The sequence below is a fragment of the Antechinus flavipes genome, chromosome 3, assembly GCF_016432865.1.
Source record: "Antechinus flavipes isolate AdamAnt ecotype Samford, QLD, Australia chromosome 3, AdamAnt_v2, whole genome shotgun sequence".
NCBI lineage: Eukaryota > Metazoa > Chordata > Mammalia > Dasyuromorphia > Dasyuridae > Antechinus > Antechinus flavipes.
The window spans coordinates 63,062,563-63,076,016 of NC_067400.1; the positions used below are offsets into that span (position 1 = coordinate 63,062,563).

A 13,454-nucleotide genomic window follows, 5' to 3' on the forward strand; every position below is an offset into this window, starting at 1 on the left:
AATATAATTAGTAAAATATGTAAATAAATCCATGAACATCATCAGCAACTCTTTGTATGTAGAATGATCAAAAATCAATAGAAAACAATAAAATGAGAAAATCCATTTCAAATAACTAAAATATCCATAAAACTTTTGGGAATTAGTATTTGAAGGCACACTCAGCACTACATAAAAGCAAATAATGGCACAATTTGGAAAAATTTTTAAAGAAAAAAATTGGAGAGAATTCAAAAATAATTCATGGGTATGCCAATACAATAAAGATAAGTTAATGGCATTTACATTAATTTATACGATTAGGGTTTTACCAAACAAAGTATCAAAAAGTTCTTTTATTAAACAAGATGAACTAATAATGATTAATTTGGAGAAACAAAAGATCTAAAATCTAAGAATAAGAGAGTTGATTTGAGAGGGCAAGATATTACCAGATATCAATCTATATTACAGTCTCCTAAGCTGATCCTGTCTGAATGAATTTAGGAAAGTAAGGAGAAAATGTTGTGTATTACTATCTTCCCGGGAATTCCTAAGCATAATATCTGGTAAAGGTCTCAGGGAAGCTGGAAAGTATCATTTTTTTATGGTGAGATCGTTCATTTATTTGTTTAAATGATGTGATATTTTCTACTTTAAAAAAAAGTAGAACTGAGGAATAATTTTATTAATAATAAAAAGTAAATAAATATAGTATTTCAGTTTTTGGTAAATACTGAAATGAAACTGAAATGGTGTTTGGGTTCACTGCTGTTCAAAAACTTTTGGCAAAACTGGAAAGCATTTCGACAGAAAATTGATTTAGACAAGCTTTTTATACCACATACAAAAAATAAACTCAAATGGATAAGGAACTAAGGATGTATCATTTTTTGAAATTAGAGAAAAATGGAAGGAGATGCTTTTCAGAATTCTAATTGTAAATTAATAATAAAACAAGGGATGAAGGAGTGGACAAAAGACAAAATAAGCTATTTTGATTAAACTAAATTTTCAAGAATCAAAACCAGAATGAAGTTGTGAGTGGGATAGGTTGGTTCCATCAGTATCCTTGACAATAGTCTTAACATTCAAGAGGGGTAATTAAAAAGATACATTCTATCATTTTAAAAATAACCAAAAGATTTGAATAATTTTCAAAAGGAAAAAAAGACATTTTTTTAAACTAAAAGTGTTCCAAAATACTCGAAATGAGAGAAGTGCAAATGAAAACTTCACAAAGAATTCAGCTCACAGCCATAAAATTGGTAAAGATGATAAAAAGCAGAAATAGTATTGGAGGAACAGTATGAAGAAAGGCACACTGCTTCACTGTTAGTATAGCTGTGAACCATTTCAGAAAACAATTTAAATATAAATAAGAAAAGTCACTAAACCATTCGTACACTTTGACCCACAAGCTCCCACTACTGTGATTATACCCCAGGATTTCAAAGATGAAAAAGAGGGGGAACAGATAATAATAATAACACCAATCAAAGCAATTTTTTTTTTTTTTTTTTGCTATAGCAGTTGGGGCTAAGTGACTTGCCCAGGGTTACACAGCTAGGAAGTGTTAAGTCTCTGAGGCCAGATTTAAAGTCCTCCTGACTTCAAGGCTGGAGCTCTATCCACTGTACCACCAAGCTGCCCCGAAGTATTTTTTAAGTAAGAAAAAAAAAATTGAAAACAAGTATATACCCATTGCTTGGAAAATGACAGAATAATCTGTGTTATTTAAATATAATAGAATACTACTGCACAATAAGAGACAATGAATATGAGGAACTCAGAAAAACATAGAAAGCCTATGAATTGAAGAAAAGCAAACAGATATCGAAAAGGAATATATGCAATGGCTATGATATATAAATGAAAACAATAAAAATCCATTGATCTTAGGTTGAATACAATATCCAATTTCACTTCCAGAGAACAGATGATAAAAAACATTTCCTTTCATCAAAGAGATAACAAAGCAAAAAGCATTTATTAAGTACTCACTGAGTTCTGTGCACAGGGTGAGGGAAGACAGTACATAAAAAAAGAACTGAAAAGTGAGGGTATGGGAGAGGAAGAAAAGATACCTTTGGAGGAACATTGGAGCAAAGTCAGAAAGTCAGAGGAGGTCCAGGAGAGGGGTAAAGTTTGGCCAGCCTTGGGCACCTCACCCAAATGAATATTCTAGGAGGAATTCAACAAACAAAAGAGGTGCTGGCATGACAGAGGGATGTTCCAGGTCAAAAGGTCCCAGAGACAGATGGGTGTTCCATAATGAGGAAGTCCAGGTGCTAAGGAAGTTCCAAAATGAGACTGTGGCTGAGACATGGTGTTGAAACCAGAAAAGCTATAAACTCAGATAGAAGAGGAACGAATGTTGCGTATACTCTCAGATGTTATACTTTATATCATTCAGTTTTGACTAAGTTGTTGCTATAGGTGATCAGGGTGGGAAGAGAGTGAGGTAATATCTAGAAATGATTGGGATATTTTAAATAATAGCATCAATAAAAATATAATAGTGTAAAAATGTTCATGGGTACAATATAGCATTTCGCCCTTTACTCGGCTCTCCTTGACTTCTGTCAGTAATATATGGAATAGAGCAACAATGCTCCATGTCACAAGAAATATCTGGATTATGTTGAGCCACTAAATTAATCCTTAAGACAATAAACAAACATTTATTAGACTTTTGTTGTTGAGTCATTTCAGTTGTGTTTGACTCTTTATGACTCTATTTGGAGTTTTCTTGGCAAAGATAATGGAATAGTTTGCCATCTCCTCTCTTCTCTAGCTCTGAGGCGAACTGAGCAAACAAAGTTAAATAATTTGTCCAGAGTCACACAGCTAGTAAGTGTCCATGGCCAGATTTGAACTTGGTTCTCCTGACTCCAGGGCCAGTGCTCTATCTACTGTGTCACCTAGCTATCCATTAAGTACCTACTATGTACCAAATACAAAGAATAAAAATGTGAAAATTATAATATTCCTGTTCACGAGCAATTTGAATTCTAACACGGAAATGAGTGAATACACAAATAAAGGAAAGAGGGGAGAAATAGATGAAAAAGAAAGTTAGTAAACTCTTATTATGTGATGAAAAAACAGGCCTCCCTGGAAAAGACCCTGATATTGGGAAAGATTGAAGGCAAAAGGAAAAGTGGATGACAGAGGATGAGATTAATAGTATCATGGAAATAATGGACATGAGCATAGATAGACTTTGAGAGGTAATGGAGGATAAAAGAGCCTAGTATATGTATGTGTATGTACAAGAATCACAAGGTCAGACATGACTGAATGACTGAACAACAAAAACGTTCCAAGCATTGCTCAAAGCTCAGTGGGTACAAATACAAAAACAAAGACAGTTGTGCCTTCATGGAGGTTACATTTGAATGGGAAAGGTAGCACACTTTGGGAAACGGTGACTGGGGAGAAGTACTTTGGCCAGGAGTGACAAGGATGGTTAGTGAAGTCATCTAGGAATAGATTGACTCCAGTAGCCATAGCGGTATTGATTTCTTTAATACTCATGGTTCCAAAACTGAGGGAAAGTAGGAAGGGAAGAGTACCTGTTCAGTTGCAAGGTGGTTGACAGGGAAACTATTGAAAAGATAGCCAGAAAAGTAGAGGTGAAGTGAAACATAAGGGGTTTCTGAAAGAGTATGTACATAATTAAATATAAAACACATAGAAAAAGTATAAATGCAATGAAGTTAAAGACAAGGTGAGTAGGGAGGGACATAGTAGATGAGAGGGATCATGAAAGACTTTCTATACAGAGTAGAACTTGAGCCATGTTTTGAAGAAAGGGGGATTCTATGAGGCAGAGTAGAAAGGGGAGTATATTCCAAGCATCGATGACAAACACAAAAAAGGCAGAGAGATGGGGGATGGGGGATGGAGTTTCTGTTAGAAACAGAGAGAAAGCCAATTAGGCTAGATCTTAATAGAAAGAGATTAGGTCATATGTGAAGGGTCTACTCATTGTTTGTACACAGATGGCAAACAAACTTTTCCATCTACCTTTATCTCACCTATCACAGTGTGAACCCTTTGTAAGCAGAGTCTATTTTGGCTTCTCTATCATTTTAAAACTAAATGTGATACATATGTATCATGTACATATGTGTGTATATATTATATGACATATATGTATATGAATATGTCTTACCCTTCATGATCCCATTTGAGATTTTCTTGGCAAAGATATTAGGGTGGTTTGCCATTTTGTTCCCCAACTCATTTTACAGATGAGGAAACTGAGGCAAACAGGGTTAAGTGACTTGCCCAGTATCACACAGCTAGTAAGTGTCTGGGGCCAGATTTGAACTTGGGTCCATTGATTTCAGGACCAGTGTTCTATCTACCATGTGACCTAGTGACCCATTTATGTACCAGATAAAAAGGTGCTTATATGTACACATACATGTATTTATGTGTATGTATTCACAAAGCATACATATACATCTGTATGTAAGTGTATCTGTATAGACAAGCAATTAAACCATAAATCAAATCTTGATTTGTTGCTTTTATTGATTTGTAAATGTTCCCACTGAAAATTTAACACTCAGCTCTCCAGTCTGTTCAAAGTAGTTCCAGTAGTGACTAGATGGAGCTAAGGAAGACTCAGAATAAGAAAAGTGTATTTATTTAAAGAAAAATCAAAATCGAGATCACAACATCTGGGGAATGTGGCAGAAAGCACAGTCCCAAAGCTGGATCCTGACTAAGGTCAGGAAAGAGAAGTCGAACTTGATGGAGGGCTGTCTCAATTTGCTGGAGTCAATTTTCCTATGTGTGAGCATGTGTTCTTGGCTTGGCCATAGCTGACTGGCCTTGCCCTCCATCTTCCTCTGAATCTCTGTCTGCATATGGCACATGCAGCTGGAAGTCTCTCGCTGCCACCATCTAACTTGTCTCCATAGCAATGGCCAACATTAAGCCATGGTAAGCACAGCTGGTCATGGAACCCAAGGCTTCTCTGTGTACCTTATACGACTCAGGAAATTGAATGTAGTAAATCTTCAATATCCATTAGAATCTTTCTGTCCAGATGTGTTTCTTTCATCAAAGCAGGTAATACTGGTTATGACCAGGATTTTCAGAACCCTTATTTACCACACTCCATATTCCATCTCTGTACTCCCATGTCTTGCTATCTCCCTTTCCACTGCTGTCTCATAGGATTCCTCTGTTCCTTTAAGATATAGCTTAGACATCAACTTCCTTTTTAAAAGGAAGTTCACTATTTTTTCAATTAAGAAACACTTTTAATTATTCTCTCTGTCTTAACTACCTACTCACCCCAACTAAAAAATTTTAAACTAAGAAAGTCCTTTATATAGAGATACATAGTGCAATAAAACAAATTTGCACATTAAGCAATACCTTCGAAACAAAGCTTCTATAAACCCCCCACCCAGTCTAAGCCCTCCCAAACTATCTTATATTCAACTATTATGTATAAATCGTTGTCTATATCTATACTTACATAAAAAGCGAATATATTTTTGCTATGTATATTGTTGTTTTCCCCATTAGAATATATGCTCTTTAAGGTAGAGTTTCATTGTTCATACATCTATGTTTATTGCTTAGTACAGTGCTTGATACAAGGAAACATAATACATATTTATTGATTGACTGATTGATCAGATCCCCTAAGTCAAAAGGAAAAGGTTCCTGAGTCATCATGGACATCATGAAAACTACAACCTGGTAGACTACCTTGTTCTGAAGCTTCTGGAAGAGGACACATGCAATACAGTACAGCTCCAATCCTCTCCCCTTATTTCCTACATCCTTATCTCCATCTTGGATAATCATCCTCTGCGATTTGAGGCTTTATCATGACTTGGAAGGGAGTCAGCCTATTTCATCAAAGTCTATAGAACTTGATTGCTATTGTTCAGTCATTTTAATCATGCCCAACTATTCCTGACTCCATTTGGATTATGCTGAGCTACTCGATTGATCTTTAAGACAATCAACAAACATTTATTAAAGATCTTTATTATTGTTGAGTCTTATCAGTCAAGTTCAACTTGCCATGACCTTCTTGGGGTTTTCTTGGTAAAGACACAACTGGAGAAACTGAGATTTAAGTGACTTCCTGATGAAGATGAATCTTCCAACTCCAAGCCCAGAGCTCTTTCCACTATATCACTTAGATGCTCTAAATGCTAATAGATCCTACCAAATGAGAAGTGCTTCCTGTAAGGGTTTGTTGACGAATTTAGTGCATTCCATCTGAAGTCCAAATCTAATCTTTCCCTAGAAAAAAAAAAGCCCCTTGCCAGAAAATTGTCCTCATTGATCTTGCCAGAAAAATTGACTTCTAGGTGATCAATTCTTTTGGTCATTGTAATCTAATAAGACCATGGTTATCCAGCAACAAATTTGCTAAAATTGGAATGATAGATTGAATATTCACATGACTCCTGAATAAGGAAAACATGCAAATTTGTGAAGTATTCTACATTTATTTAGAGAATCAGTGTGGTACTATGGATGGATGAGACCCTCGAATTCAAATTAATTAGACCTAGGGTCAGCTCTTACTTCAAATACTAACTGTTGACTCTGAACCACATCTCCTTTCTTCACATAAGTTTTTTCATCTACAAAATGAAGAGATTGAATTTTATGGTCTCAAAGAATCTTTTCTACTCTTGATCTATGATTTATTATCTGTCTATGATATTTTAATATGTGGAAGACTGCCAGGATGAAGGGAGTAGCCACACTGACAAAACTATAGTGGTGTTCCAGACATTGATCTTTTTTCATGAGGCTAGATCACTCAGTTGACTAGGATCACTTGCTGAGATATCTCAATTACAGTCCTAGTGAATTGTTCCTCCCTTCATCTCAAAGAATAGGCACTTGTCTTGCTGCACCATTTTTAAGCATGGGAAAGTACAAATCTCGCCACCCTCCCATTCCTCATTTCCCCATCTCTTCTAAGACTGAGAAAATATAAATATTCCCATTCCCCATTCCTCACTTCACACCTTACCCCACACTCCATCCCTTCCAAACCTGAGAAAACTTCAATCTAGAAAAATACAAGCCCAATATTTTTGGAGTAAAGTGCCAGTCACATCTTTGTAGTATGTAGAAGACACCAACTTTCCTTGACAAGGTCTTTAAAATAACACCTAGTTCTCCTAACCCCTGCTACCATGCATATTACTATATGCAATTCATGCACTGCTCCATAAGCTCTAATTTAACCCAGGAAGCTCTGTCAGTAGTTACCCTGGACTAATTAAGAGAGCCTTCTATGCCCCTGCCTCTGCCCCCTACCAACATTGGAAGGTTGGGGGTGGGGGGAACCACTCAGAAGTTATGCTACTGATCAGCAGCAGTTGGTTTGGAAAGTTGGCTTGGAACAAGAATCTTTGTATTCAAATGCAAACATGAATATTGGAAAAAAGGCTAATTTGGGCCAAATGTTCAGCTTAGATTGATTGTCGGTCTCTTTTGTGTTCATAAACTCCCATAAACCATTTGTTCTCATGTGACATTTAACTTAGAAGTAATTCACAATACACAGATAGTATTTCCCATGTACAATGTCTTCCAGCTTATAATTCATTTTAGTCCATCAAAGGAGGACATAAAACAGCTCCATAACCTAGATTTTTTGCAATTAGGCAGAGAGGGAAAGGGAAGAGTTTTTATAACTGAGAAAATCCAGATTTCTTATTCGTCATGGTCTAAAAATGACAATTGCCTGTCCATGCTGCTTTCTCCAAACTGCACTTGGCAAAATGTTGCTGCAGATTGCATTTTTTTGTCTGACAATTAGGCTGAAATTGCAAATGGGGAGTTTGCTTTGAGTATATGCTGGGCTTTCCTTTTTTCCATAGGAACTGAATGAATCCTCTAAGACACAGAACAGAATGGGCCACGTCAAGGAAGAACGTCCAGATCTAGTTCTCTCATTAGCTCACTCATCACGTTTAGACACGCAGAGTAAGAGTCAGAGACCAAGCCAAATCCATACCCCATGTCACACAGCAGCCAGGCTCTGACTAGCCCATATTAACTAACCAGGAAGACACAGGAGAACTCACCAACTCCTCTCCAACCCCCATATTTTAAACCACTATTGAAAGAAAGGGTTGACTGGAAAATAGAATAGGAAAAACGTGATCCTTCAGTGTGACCTTCCTAGGGATGATGTCACTTTAGCAGGACCCTGGCTTTCTGAGTCAAGTAGTCATCTAGTATTAGGAACATCTGGTAGAAACTTTAGACCTATAAGAAGAGCTGCCCAGAAACATCTGGATAACCCAAAAAGAATAGGGACTAAATTCCAGCCAAGAATGTTTTGTTGCTACTTTTTTAATGGATCATTAGGGAAGAAGCATGGAAGGTATTTGGAACCCAAGGAGCCCTTATCAAAATTTTCAAAAATTCATCTTCAAAACTATGTAGGGAAAACCACAGTATAACAAACAGAACATTGGACTTAAATGGAGCTTATATCCCAACTCTGCCTACTAGCTGTGTAACTTTAAGCAAATTATTTAACCTCTCTGAGTCAGTTTTTTTTTTTTCATTTAGAGATGAGAGCAATAATCAGAGAGCAAGGAAGAACATGGAAACACATCATTACAAGTTATTTCTCTGACAATATGGGTATTGCTCAAGTCCCATCAATGACATACATAAACTATGTGGGTAAGTTGCTTTCATTTTTGTCACCATATAATAGTGCCTGATAAATGGTTGGCCCATTAATAAATACATGTTTAATTAAATTCAGTTCTCAATACTCCTCCAAGACTAGAAGTTACCCATCTACTTTGAAAGAAGAACTTCCATACTAGAAAATCCCTATACCAATGAAATTGTGTCTAACTTGGTCTATAATAGGACAGAAACAAAATTAATATTTTGCCTCTCTATAATGCGAGCTTTGTAGGAATGTGAAAATACCTAAAGGTGGATATTTTTAAGTAAGAGGAGGTAGTTTGTTTTTTACTGTTGATAACATTCTTATGGGAAGACTCAGGTGAAAACTAATGACGGAGCATCTCTTAAAATAAACATTTACTAAAGCCAAGTTAGACAGGCAATTGCCTGGAATGATGGCTTCCATGTGTAGAATTAAAAACTCTTAATGGACTTATAGTTTCATTTAGAGCTGAAGTCTTTATTAATATCCCCACTGAGTCCATTTTCTGCTCTCAATTCTCTTCAACTGCTATTTTTTCAGTGTCTTTATTATATTCATCAAATGGCATAAAGACATCTTATGGAATTATACAGGAACTTCTTGAAGTTGCTTTTTAAAATGGCTATTTTTGTTTTGTAGAGTTAATTGAACTTGCCCTTGTAATATCTAGATTATAAAGAGGATAATGAAAATAAGTTGTCAAATTAAATTCTATTTGGACCACAGTATTTGGAATTATCTTCTTAAGAACCATCAATATATCCTGCTAAAATGGTCATGCCATCTTTGCCTCCTCAATTTGATAGCTAAATTTTATTTATAGTTGCTTAATATAAATATTCAGCTTTAGAATGTATTCATATACATTGGAATGCCATAATTTTCTCTAATGGTGCTGGCCTACCAAATCACCCAAGTAAATGATTTGGGTCTCTAGGCATTGATATGAAAGTAATCCATAATTTTAATGCTAATCCACTTTCTCATGCATCATGATTAGGATTAATTTGCAAACCTCCTCTTTATATCGTATGACATCTCTTCAGACGTCCTCCTTTAATATCTCATTATAACTTGGGGGTGATTATGGGTTTAGGAAGTTTATGTTAGGAGTGCAAAATCTCTGATACCTCCAGCAATAAACTTCATGCTTGTCCAAAGACTCAAATCATGCTATAGGTCAGGTGTGGTGTAGGGAATAGAGACAGTCTGAAAATCAGGAAGATGTGCGGTCAACTCTCAGTTCCAGTACAAATAGTGTGACACTAGATAGAACATCTCTAAGAAAGCCTCTAAACCTAGAACTTGTAACAAAAAGGTCAACATGCTGTGGTAGAGTAAATTTGAGATTCCCATACAAATGGAATCACAAGTCCATTACTATCCCCATTCCCTTCTTTAAGTATAATTTCTTTTCCTATGATGCTCTATGATTATGAAACCTAAAGACCAGAGCGGCAAAAAATCAAAATTGTGGGTGATGCAAAAGACATTGAAGAAACATAGAGTGGGAACAAGTAGGCAGAAGCAGATTCCATCGATGCCATAAATATAAAAAGGAGCCTAAATTCTGTCACTGGGCAAACATAATCAGAAAGGGATTTGGTTTCAACATTTGTATCAAGTCAGATGATAAATGAATATCCTGAGCATTGCAGTATTACCCAAAAAATGTTAAAAAAAAAAACTATAAGAAGACATCTGTAGTAGACTTATCCAAGAACACTGGACAAGAATTAGACGAGAGGATTCAGCAAATTGAATCCTACAGATTGATATTGCAGAAACATATCTCAGTAATATGAGCTAATTTTTTTAATTGAATCTCCAACCTCTTGGAAGTACTCCTAGGAAAATAAGGGAAAGATGGAGCCAATTTCTCCTGAGGACCCTACTTTTCAGTGTGAGTATGAGTTAGGATAAGGACTCATAGAATATTATGTAGGCTACAGAAGAAATTTTCAGTAATGAGACCAAAAATTAAAAAACAGAAAAACAGTACATTGGCTTCTTTCCCCAAGAGCAATGAGAGGTCTGTGAATATAAATTTAGGTTCTAATTTAGACCAGAGGTTTTGTTGTTTATTCTTCATTCTCAAAAAGGACCATGACATAAGGGAGATGATGCCATGATATGTAAGTGAATTAGATTTCAGTGAGGGAGGGCTGTGTAAGGTCCCCTACCTCATTTTCACCTTCAGAAACATCTGGGTCCAGTGGTGAGAAATAGATCAACAGGCCTGGAGATGTCCCTGGAGGCAGTGGAAGGGACTTTGGCCTTTTTAAGCTGGGATCTTCAATGGGTCTCAATTTCATTGAAGCTGCATAAATTCAGTGATTAAAACTAGGTAGCAACTAAGACAAAGAAAATCTAAATAAGTAAATGAATAAATTTCTACTTCTACTTCCGGGAGAAGAAGACCCTCTTGATTTCTGGCCAAAGCAGAAATGACTACTATTTACATTTAATCTGAGTGACCAAATGGGGTTTGGCCTAGAACTTATTGGTGGCCCAATAAAATCAGATTGGTTTTGGTATAAGGCCTTGTTCTTAAGAAAGAAATCTAACCAACAAATCCCAAGATATTTTGGAAGGGTTCAGAGGTGCCAAAGAGGTGGGGAAATGCTTTTAAGAGTATCTGTAGTTAAGGGTTTAATACTCTATGTGGACAAAGGGAGAAAAAGAGGAAAGGAGGGAAATAGGGAGGGAAGGAAGGAAGGAAAGAAAGAAGGAAGGTAGGAAGGAAGGAAAAAGGAAGAAAGAAGGAAGGAAGGGAAAGAGGGAGAAAGGAAGGAAGAAAGAAAGGAAGGGAGGAAGGTAAAAAGGGAAGGAAGGGAGTGAGAGAGGGGGGAAGGAAGGAAGGAAAGAAGCAAGGAAGAAAGGGAGGAAGAAAACAAGAAAGGAAGGAAGGAAGGAAAAAGGAAGAAGGAAGGAAGGAAGGAAGAGAGTGAAGGAAGGAGGAAGGCAGAGAGGGAGGGAGGGAGAAAAGGAGGGAAGAAAAAAGGAAAGAAAGGAGGGAGGGAGAGAGAGAAGAAAGAGAGGAAGGAATCTTCCAACTAATCACTTCCAGGCCAACTTTACTCACAGAGGTTTTACCTTCATTATCTAAGAGAGTCATGACATCAAGGAGGTGATTCTAAGACACGTAAGTGAATTAGATTTCAATGAGGGAAGGTTGTGCAAAGTCACCTACTTCACTTTCGCCTCCAGAGTCATCTGGGTTCAGTGGACAGATACACAAGTAAAAAAGACTACAGCCTTAGCTCAGCCAAAGAGACATCAAGGATGCATGGGAAATCAAAACGTAAGTCCAATGGATTATGTATTTATACACCTATATCTCTATTCACCCCTCTATGGAACAAAGGGATACCTAGACTTCTTGGTCAATGAATAAAAATTTGGAACTAATACCTTTTTTGGATGTTTAAAGCCTTGTGACAAAAAAGAAATAAGGAAATAAGACTCATCATATCAATGCCATAATATAAGGTGCCTGAAGTAAAATGCCTTCCCTAGAAAGAAAATGGTAGTAATTATATTATATATATGTTCATTTTCTGGTATCCACTTTATTTTTTAAATCATTTGTTTTTTTAAAAACTTCATCAAGGTAAAAATAGTTTTTGGGATCCAACCCTAAGGATAGCACCCAAACATGAGCCATGGTGTTAGTGACTTATTGGAACTTGAGCAGAAAATAGATCTCCTATTACTTGGGCCTTGTGTGTTTCCATTGACTTTGCTCAGCTCACTCAATAAATGAGTATCACAAGAATTACTCAGAATCAAAAAGACATGGAGATTGTTCTATTATAGTCTATACCCTGACAATATTCTAGCCAGGGTATATAACCCAGCCCCAGATAAACCAACAGAGAAGAAACTCACACAGGTCAGATGTATAAGAGACATGGTAACATGTTGTGATAGAAAGAAAAACGGATTTGTATCCTGACTCTTACTAGCTCTGCAATATCAAACAAGTCATTTATTCTTTGTCAAGTCTCCTTTTCCCCATCTGAAAAATGAAGAATTAGGACCAGATGATCTCTAAGTTACATTCAGCTCTGATCTTTATGACCACTAAGTACCAACCAGTAAACAAGATTCTTATAGTGAAATCTATTTCAAGCAGATTAACCGAATGGAGAAAATAAATTAAGGAAAAAGACAGAAAAAGAAAGAGAAAGAGATAGATAAAGAAAGACAAACAGAAACTGAGACAGAAAAATATAACAAAGAGGCAGAGACAGACATTCACAGATGTTATTCTGAAAGTTGTACCCAAAGACAGACAGATAAATAAGATAGAGGAAGAGACACAAAAGCTATTTCGGGGTATATCACAGAGTGTAGAATTACAGAGCCAAGGTGAGGCTGTATGAGACTTAAAATTCTAAAGGAGGGTGAGGGGAATAAAGGAAAAAACACCAGAGAGGGGAAAAAGTCTAAATTTCATATCTCTTCTAGCCTTGGTAGGTTAGAGTTAAAACTGTAGGGGTTTAATAATGAGGAAAACCACTTTGTCAGACTATAGCCAGTAGGTCAAGGGTGATGTATCTTGAGAAATGACAGAGCTATTAACTCAATGATTCTATTCTTTGAAATATATCCTCAAAGTATTATCAAAAACAAAGCAAAAAAAAAAAACAAAACAAAACAAAAAACCAAGGACAGGTGGGAAGTGGAGGGAAGAAAAACTGTCTATCCAGATTGCCTAACAGCATTCTATGCAACTAAAAAAAAAAAAAAAACCTTGAAGTAACCTCAA

The 13,454-nt window shown here is 36.3% G+C and overlaps 1 non-coding gene across 1 annotated transcript; it reads left to right on the top strand.

The window, feature by feature from the left end:
• The first annotated feature begins 6,371 nt into the window (after window positions 1-6,371).
• LOC127558464 (U6 spliceosomal RNA) lies at window positions 6,372-6,476 on the top strand. The gene has a single exon (XR_007952851.1). It is a non-coding gene; the product is annotated as a U6 spliceosomal RNA (small nuclear RNA).
• Window positions 6,477-13,454: the final 6,978 nt, after the last annotated feature.